This window comes from Camelus ferus, chromosome 3, assembly GCF_009834535.1.
Source record: "Camelus ferus isolate YT-003-E chromosome 3, BCGSAC_Cfer_1.0, whole genome shotgun sequence".
NCBI classification, from domain to species: Eukaryota; Metazoa; Chordata; class Mammalia; order Artiodactyla; family Camelidae; genus Camelus; species Camelus ferus.
In genome coordinates, this window is record NC_045698.1 from 24,453,695 (window position 1) to 24,462,737 (window position 9,043).

Below are 9,043 nucleotides of genomic sequence, written 5' to 3' on the forward strand. Positions count from 1 at the left end.
GCTGAATACTATTCTGTTGTATAGATATACCATTTTGTTTATCCATTCATCTATTTAGGGACATTTGGATTGTTCTCAACTTTTGTCTATTCTGAATAAATTGCTTAGCTTTTTTTTTGCCCCTACTTTCCTTATCTGGAAAGTGGGGATAGTAATTCAGAGCTTTTGGGTCATTCTGAAGACTGGAGCTAATGCTGATCATGTGTCTGGCTCAATAAACAGAAGCTGTTGGAATCATTCTGTGTGTGTGTGTGTGTGTGTGTGTGTGTGTGTGTGTGTGTGTGCAGAGAGAAAAAGCCATTAAAATAGATTCTCAATTGATTTGCAGACAAGATGAATGTTCCTATTTTTTAAACCACTAAAGATTTATCTCATCCTGCCTCATCTTCCTCACCATATTTGGGTTGCAAATCTCATTTTTCAAGTTTCTTTACTACTGGGATCATTCATCCTTTTGTTATTATCTTTACCCATCTGCTTTCTCTTTTTCCTCCTAGTTTTGCTCATTTTTTTTTTCTCATTCATTCATATATCCACAAATACCTGGCTCAGTTTTAAGTGCTGGATTACAGCAGGAAAAAAAAAAAACTAGACTCAATCTGAAATCTCTTCTTGGTATTATATTCTAGGGTTGGGAGAGGAGAGATTAAAAACAAACAAAGAAATGAATCTTATGTCAGGTGGTGATGTACGCTAAGAAGTAAAACAAAGCTGAGAAGTGGTTTAGATTAAGTCAAAGGGTCAAAATGGGCCCCTTTGTTAATATAATTTGAGCAGAACCTTGAATAAGGACCGTGAAGCACCTTCTGGAATAAGGCTCCTCCTGGGAAGGAAGAGGGAAGGCACTGGAGTGTTGAGCAGAGTGACAGGAGCTGACTTTCATTTCAGGGAGATCACCCTACCTGCTGCCGTGGAACACCACTGACAGTTGCCATCTGTCTCCCTCCTTTGCTCCTTCCTGAGATTTGTGCTTTCATGAGCCCATCCTGAAAGTTCAATTTCTTTTCTTCTTTAATTGAAGTATAGTCGATCATACTAAGTGGAGTAAGTCAGACAGAGAAAAACAAGTATCACATGAAATCACTTACAATGGAATCTAAAAAAAAAAAAATAAGACAAATGAACTTATTTACAAAACAGAAACAGACTCACAGACACAGAAAACAAACTTATGGTTACCAGAGGGGGAAGGAGGGCTGGGAGGGATAAACGAAGAGTTTGGGATTCGCAGGTACACACTACTCTATAGAAAATAGATAAACAGACAGTTCAGTTTCTTAATGAAATCTTTGAGATTCAGCTCTGTAGGCTGACTCCATCCCTTTCTCCGTACTCCACCTCTCAACTCCCTGGGGAAGAAGGAAAATACTATACAAAGAAGCTTTCACCACAAATTTTCGTCACCTCAGTAGCCTCAGGTGACAAGACCTGTGGCTGGAGGCTATTGCTTCCTTCCTGGTTCAAAGTGAAGACGTCCCTGAGCTTTGTCTGCTCTGATGCCTGTAGTGTGGGAATTAAGCTGAGTCTTAGAGCCTTTTTTAGAGCAAGTTTTCCTTTCTGTCTTTGCCAAGGCTCATTTTCTTGATGAAATTTGAAAATAGGGAAGGTTACTTTCTACTTTCGGTAACAGAAGTAAAAGCTCTGTGGGTATCTTGTTCTCCTGGGGAATTCGATTTGGGAAGTCTGTACTCTCTCCTTTCCCAGCATCCCCCTGCTTTCTCCTAACCTCGTCCTGTCCACACTTGGAACAATGTAACGTGGTGGAAAGAGCACTGGACTGGGAGCCGGAAGGTCTGAGTCTTAGTCTGAACTCACGCTAACTAGACACGGGCTTGTTAGCGGAGAGGTGGCGGAGCAGAGTGGTAACGAGTAGTGTGACCTCTGGTGTCAGACTGGCTAGTTTGAGTGTGTGGCTCCGCTATTTACTGGTCCTGTGTCTTGGGTAAATTAAGTTTTCTGTTTTCTGTTGTCCTCATCTATACAATGGGAATAGAATTGTACCTGTCTCACAGGACTGCTTGAATTTTAAAAGAGATAATTGAAGTCAAAGCACTTAGAATAGTATTAGGCATGCAGTAAACTTTATGGCTAGTCTAACTGTTGACAAATCAGTCATCTAAGTTAGGTCCAAGTGCTGGAACCCGCATCACATGTAGAATGTCCTATAGACCTGGCGATGATTGGCTGAGGAAAAAGAAGGCAAGTAGGTTGGTTTTCTTCTGTCATACAAAGGACTGTCCAAGGAAAGAGGTGCCACTTCTGAATTTCTAAGTCCTTTGCAGTTTAATTTAAAATAATGGAGATCTTTTATTATGATCAATAGAGCCTGAGAATTGGGATGACAATTTTGCAAAGCAGTGAGGTCTCCATCACTGAAAGATTGCAAGTGAAGATGGACTCTCTGTTGGGATCAGGGTAGAAGGGATTCCTTTCCCTAAAACGTGACTATGGAAAAGTAGGAGGAGACCTCCTCTCCGTAACAACCTGGCAGTTACTTCTCAGCTGCCTTCATACTGTTGTTCCTTTGACCTCCCCGAAGGGAATGGCTGAGGGCTTTCCAAACAGGCATGATGGCGTCAGTGGTGGTCAGAGCTGGTAGGGACATTTCTTAGATGAGGAAACTGATTCCAAAAGACAGTGGCATGGGACCAGAAACAGCAAGTTCAAAGGCTCAGATCAGTTAATGACTGGGAACACGCTCCCAGGGCATCCCTGAAGCCTGGCAATAAGATAGAGTTAATAATGAAAAGCCATGCAAGTCAATACAGAAAGTTTAATTTAATAAAACCACAGGTATCCATTGGCAGAGATCCTGAAATGTTCTCGGATGGCCCCTGCCACTTTTGTCAGCTTCCTCACCTGCCATCACCAATATCCTGACTTCAAATAACAAGGTATACTTTTGAATCAGGTTTCCAGATGTTACCATCCTCAATTACTAACACGTGGTTATAAAACCTGCCTATCAGATCTCATCTCTGCTCCCACTAGTTCCCCATCTTTCCCTGCTTATAACCCTGGTTGTCTTAGTCACTTTGGGCGGCTATAACAGAGTACCAGAGACTGGGTGGCTGAAGCAACACGTATTTATTTCTTCTGGTTTTGTCCAAGATCAGGGTGCCAGCATGGCCGGGCTCTGGTGAGAACTCTCCTCCTGGTTCAAAGCTGGCTGCCTTCTCACTGTATCCCCCTGGGCAGAGAGGAGCCCCATTTCCCTTAACTCCTTATAAGGGCACCAATCCAATCATGTGGGCTCCACTCTGAGAACCTCATTTAAGCTTAATTACCTCCCAAAGGCTCCACCTCCAAATACCATCACACTGACCATTAGAACTGCAGGATAGGAATTTTGGGCAGGTACAAGCGTTCAGTCCTCATTGCATGTCTACTTACTTCTGGGCCCTCATATTTGCTGTTCCCTTTCCCTGGATCATCCCCCTTCTCCCGTATCCACAAGTCTTCCTCTCCTGCCTCTTTCAGGTCTTCCTCCTTATCCGCCTTGGGTCCTATCAGTGAGGCCTGTCCTGATCTCCTCCTTCAAAGTGGCCTCCCACGGCCCCTCCCAATCCTCTTTTCCTATTTAATTTTTACATAGCATTTATCACCTTCTTTATAGTTTGAGTTACCCTAGAATTGGACTTTGTACCAAGAATTCAAGTATAAGTGTTTTCTTGGGAAGATGCTTCATAGTTACCCAAGTGGAGAAGGATCTGGCCTATTTTTATATCAACTTCCACCAGCCATTGAGCTGGTTGAGGGCTGCTTAGGGGTGGAGTGTTTGTTCCTGACACTGCTCCAGGTGGGCGAGTAAGCCTTCTGGGGCTTTGGGGAAAGTCCCAAGCCAAAGCGAACTTGGCCCCTGGAATCAGAGGGAGCACACCCAAGTGGTGATGTGATATGTATCCGGGGATATGGGCGGGCACCAATGATACCTGCTGTACCATCTGACATGCCAGACAGTGTATGAGATACGTCATACGTGTGACATGTCACATGCATATCGTCCCCTTTCCAGAATGAAAGCTTTATGAGGGCAAGTATTTTTGTCTGTGGAACTCTCTGCTGAGCTTAGAACAGCACCTGGTGACCTGACACATGTTAGTATTTATTAAATACTTGTTGAATGATTGAATGATCTAGATCAGAGATTTTAGGGGAGGGTATAGCTCAGTGGTAGAGTGCATGCCTAGCATGCATGAGGTCCTGAGTTCAATTCCCAGTACCTCCATTAAAAAAGCAAATAAATAAATAAACCTAATTACCTCCCCCCTTACCCCCCCCCAAAGAAATCACCTAATTTAGACCAGAGATTCTAAACTGCAGGTTGTGACTCATTTAGCAGGCCATGAATTTAATATCAAGGGTCATGGCCAGCAAAAAAGGAGAGAGAAGAGAATTAGAAAAGGTAAATACAGTTTAATGAAATGTTTCACTTTAGTTATTCGATATACATATTATAATTATTAGATCTATAGATTGAATTTAGGTTGAGTCCTGAAATAAAATATACTTTTCACTCTGGGTTGGGATATTTGACAATCCCTTATCAATTTTCTCATTTTAGAGATTCGGAGAATCAGAGCCCAGGGAAGTCAAGATTTTGCTGAGGTCACAAAACAGGGCCCAGGCAAAGCAGACCCCGTGACATCATAGGACCTCTGTGCGTCTAGCAACTGTTAGATGTTGGTAATTTAGCTGATGGGTCGGAGGTCTCCAGCCAGATCTCCCTCTGAGCCCAAGGAAACCAGATCCTTTATAAACATGAGAAACTCTGAAAAACCACGTTGCACACTGAGGATCTGGGGTTCTGTGGGGGGCTGAGAGGTGGGCTGGGCGACTGAATGGCTTCGGGAACAGCGCCCACCTGCCAGACTCCGTGCCCTTGTGCAGCAGGACCAGCTGCTCTGCCGTCTGCACTCAGCGTGCAGCAGGCTCCCCAGGCTTCCCTGGCCTGCGAGCTCCTTCAGCATGGTCATGAAAAAGCATCGACACTAGGAGGTCCTGTTAAAAAGAGATTCTCTGAATCGTTGTCTTGATTATGATTTAATTCCACTTTCTTTTTCCAGCTTGGAAGCAAGAACTTTCTCTGAGCCTGCCTTTCTTCTTGCCTGGCCCTCACTCTCTACTCTTGTGCTTCCTACATGGAAAGTAGTATACAGAAGTACAGGGCATCCTTGCTTCCGAGTTTCAGGACCATGGTTCTAGGAAAACAGTGTTTCCAATGACTGTCCTCTAGAAGGTGTTATGCAGATTTCCTCCCTAGCCTGAAGTTCTTGGCTGGAGTCAGAGAAAGAGCTGCTGGCAACGATGACAAAGGGCAGGGTAGGGACACCAGTGCTCTGTTCTGCTGCCTTCCTCAACCTCACGTCACGAAGAAATATTTGGGAGTTTTGAGGAATACATACCCAGGCAGAACTATAGGCACTGTGGACCTCCATCCAATGACATCCCAAGGCAGGGTGTGGCTATGGGCAGGGCCTGTTTAAGGAAAAAAAGAACCACCAGTTTGCAGGGACTACAGGGGTCAGGCTGGACCATTTGGAAAGTGCTGTTTTCTCCCAGATGTTATAAACACATTAATCTTCAATGTTCATGAGTAAGGAAAGGAGAGAGAGAGAAAGAAGAGGGAAAGGGAAGTGGTGATAGAGAAATAGAGCAACGGAAGGAGAGTGGCAGGGAGAGGGGGAGAGAGAGAAAGACAGAGAGGGAGGAGGGGAGGGAGAGGAGAGGGAGGGGAGGAAGAACAAAGGTATTTATTTGTCTTGTTTAACTGCTGCCCTCGCTCCTTCTCAGCTGGCTTTCTTCAGGCTGAGGACACAGATCCACTCTGCCACAATGAACCCTCAGTCCTGCCTATTTTTACTCCAGCCATCCATCCCAGCAGAGCCAGGGCTCCCTGGTCCTGAGGCTTGTCTTTAGGGTGGGAGGCGGGGCGCTGGGAGCAGAGTCAGGAAGGGGAGTGGAAGTGGTTTTGGAGGCACTGAAATCTTGTCACTCGTGCTCTGAATAAACCATCAACATTGCTGACCCTTAGCTAGAAATTGAGAGAAGAAACAAAAGCTAGGAAATCATCATGTAGTCTGCTGTTCTTTCTTTTTTCTTTTTCTTTTTTGTTTGAGAGGGAAGGTAGGTTTTTCTGTCCAAAATGTGGAGCGTGAAACAAACTGCTTCCTGACAGAGTGAGAAAAGCCAGCAGCGGGGCTGAGCCACAGCTGGGACATTTGGCAGCCTGGATGCTTCGCCAGCTTGTGCCAAAGGAACCATGGCCAGCGGCTTCTTCTGGCCTTTCTCGAACCTGCAGGATTCCTTTGCAGGCTGAAATCATGAAACCAACTCTTGCTGCGAATGGGAGGAGCGGGGTGAGTAGAGGCTAATCTCTACCTCAGGGTTCACCTCTGGAGAAAGATCAGGTGGGCAAGCGGCAGAGAGGCTTTGCCACTGTCGCTTTCACCCTGTCTCTGCCTCCCATTGACTCATGATGCAAGGGCAGCTCAGGCAATTCACAGAAGCCCTACATGCAGGGCTCCCACGTGGGCGGGATGTGGCTGCCAAGGTAAACACGTCATGCTCCACTTGGGCTGAAGGGCAGACATCACTTGTTGTTCGTGTGATGAGGCAGACCTTAGCGCTGTCCGCGGAGAGTCAGGGCACCATCTTGAAGTGTCCTGGGGTGAAATGATTTGTCTTTCCATGGTTGTCCCATCTGCCTCCCCATCCTGTAGCATTTAAATAAATCAGCGTAAGTTGGTCAGTGCCGAGTGGAAATGACTCCTTAGCTTGAGTCTGTTGGCTTAATCTCTTCTGAATTAAAAAGCCCACAAGACGTTGATCATCATGAGATCTTACACTCTTACTGAGAAGTGGGACTGCTCTGAAAACGGTCCTGATGTTTACTCTTCTTGTAAACACCTTTCTTAAAAGGAGACTACAGCCATCTTCATCAACCACACAAATCTTCCAGGAAATAATACTTTTCGTAACGGTAAATCTCTAACACTGCCACTGCAACTTTAGCCAATCACATAGTTCAGGTGTCAATGTCTGCAACAACGTCACTTCATTTATGTGAATGGCAGGCTTAGCATTGAAATTTAATGCAGCTCAGAGGCTTTTTTCCTCCAAATTGGGAGATTTTACCCTAAAATCCATATGTGCAGCATTACTTGAAAAGTACTGCCTGTCCCCACAGGACACACATTCCCACGTGTCACTGGTCCACTGTCCCTGTCGCTGGGACACTGTCACTAGTCCGCTGTCCCTGAGCTCCTCTTCCGTGGATCCTGCCCTCTGCAGTTAACCTGGTCTCCTCAGTCCCTGAAGCTGCAGGTTGGTTGCTATTTTTTGTTTCATTGCATTGTTTTTCTTAGACTGGAAACATACTTTTCTATGTCAGGTGGTTGCTAAAAGTGAGAAAACAAGAGTTAAACTGAGAGAGGCTCGTGTGCCTAGGGGAACGCAGGGAAAGATGACAGTTGTTAAATGGAAGATAAGAGTTTTACACCCGCACCTGCTTCCTGCCACCTCCCGAGCCCCGTGTGCATGTGTGACCGCGGCCCCTGCTCACGCCCGTCTCCACACACTCGCCGCACACTCTGAAAAGCCAGCTCACTTGCTGTAGCTCGTCCTCTGTCTCACCTCCGTCCTCTACCTCATTCCATGTGTAACACCTCAAAGGAACTAAGGTCAAATGATTTGAGAAAATAAGAGACCAATTGATCAAAGGTAAGATTACAGTTCACCATGGTCATCAGCAAAGGACAACAGTACAATTTGGAGATAATAGGAGATGTGTTTTTTTTTTTCTTATTGCTGACTGGTTGGAGAAACAAAGTGACTGTATTTTGAAGAATAATTCTTAAGTCTCATAAAGTGCATACTTTGACGTTTCATCACATGTTGGTATACATCTGCATTCATTTTCTTAAAGATGCACGTATAAGATTCTGAAAAGGTACCCAGCATGATAACTACGATTACTCTTCATTTCTATGAAAGCTTCTCCTTAGAGATTTGAGGAAAGTGCTTTGAGGATGAAGATAGTTTCCAAAACAAAACCACAATATTTCAGATTCTTCCTGTTAGTAAAAAACCAACAGAAGATACAAGTCCGGAACACAGATATAATGATATTGAAAACAAGATCTTCATTAAATGTGTCCTCAGGATCTACTAAAGGCCCAGAAGAATGTTGTAAGTCCCTGAAGAACTGCAGACCACCCCCTGCAGTGAATCCCCGGGACCCATAATCGCTTCTAACCACTTGCCCAGTAAACAGCGCCTTGGTGAGCAAAGCTCAGCTGAATCCGGCAAACCCTTTCTGTGTCAGAATCATCCAGAATGAGGCATGGGGAAAAAACGCAGTTTCTAAGAGAGATAGGCTGTAAGAAAATGAACTGTGGATGCAAGGGTTCAGGAAAGGAGGGAGTTTAGACCTCAAGGAAGGAGTTAGTGAGTTTGGGATTTTAAATGAGAGCTATTTTGCAAGAATTTATATTCAAGTTGGCATGTGAGGGAAATAGGGGTCAGAGGAAGACTGAGAGGCAAATAACTAAAAGGGGAATGCTTCCTAGATGGCAGGGAAAGGGAAAATCACACATACACACGCACACATGAGTATTTGACATTTGCCATATTTTCTTTATCTCTCAGTTTGTGTTTATAAGATATAGATGCATGTGTGTGTATATAAGCACACGTGTATATGAACATATATACATCTCTCTCTCCCCCTCTCTCTGTGTGTATGTATATGTATACATAAACACACACACGCACACTGAGAAGAAAAGCATATGTGTGTGTGTGTGTGTGTATCTCTCGCAGCTTTATCTTTCACTATATGTGTATATATATATATCTTTTTCCCTAGGAATATTTGATAGAAAGTTGCAGGTCGCACAAGACTGCATCCCTAAATACTTCATCATGCAGCATTTAAGACCACAAATATTGTCCTACGTAATCGCAGTAGTATAATGACATTTGAGAAATTTAATATCGAGACAATAGTGTCTAATATACAATCCATGCCCAAATTTCCAAA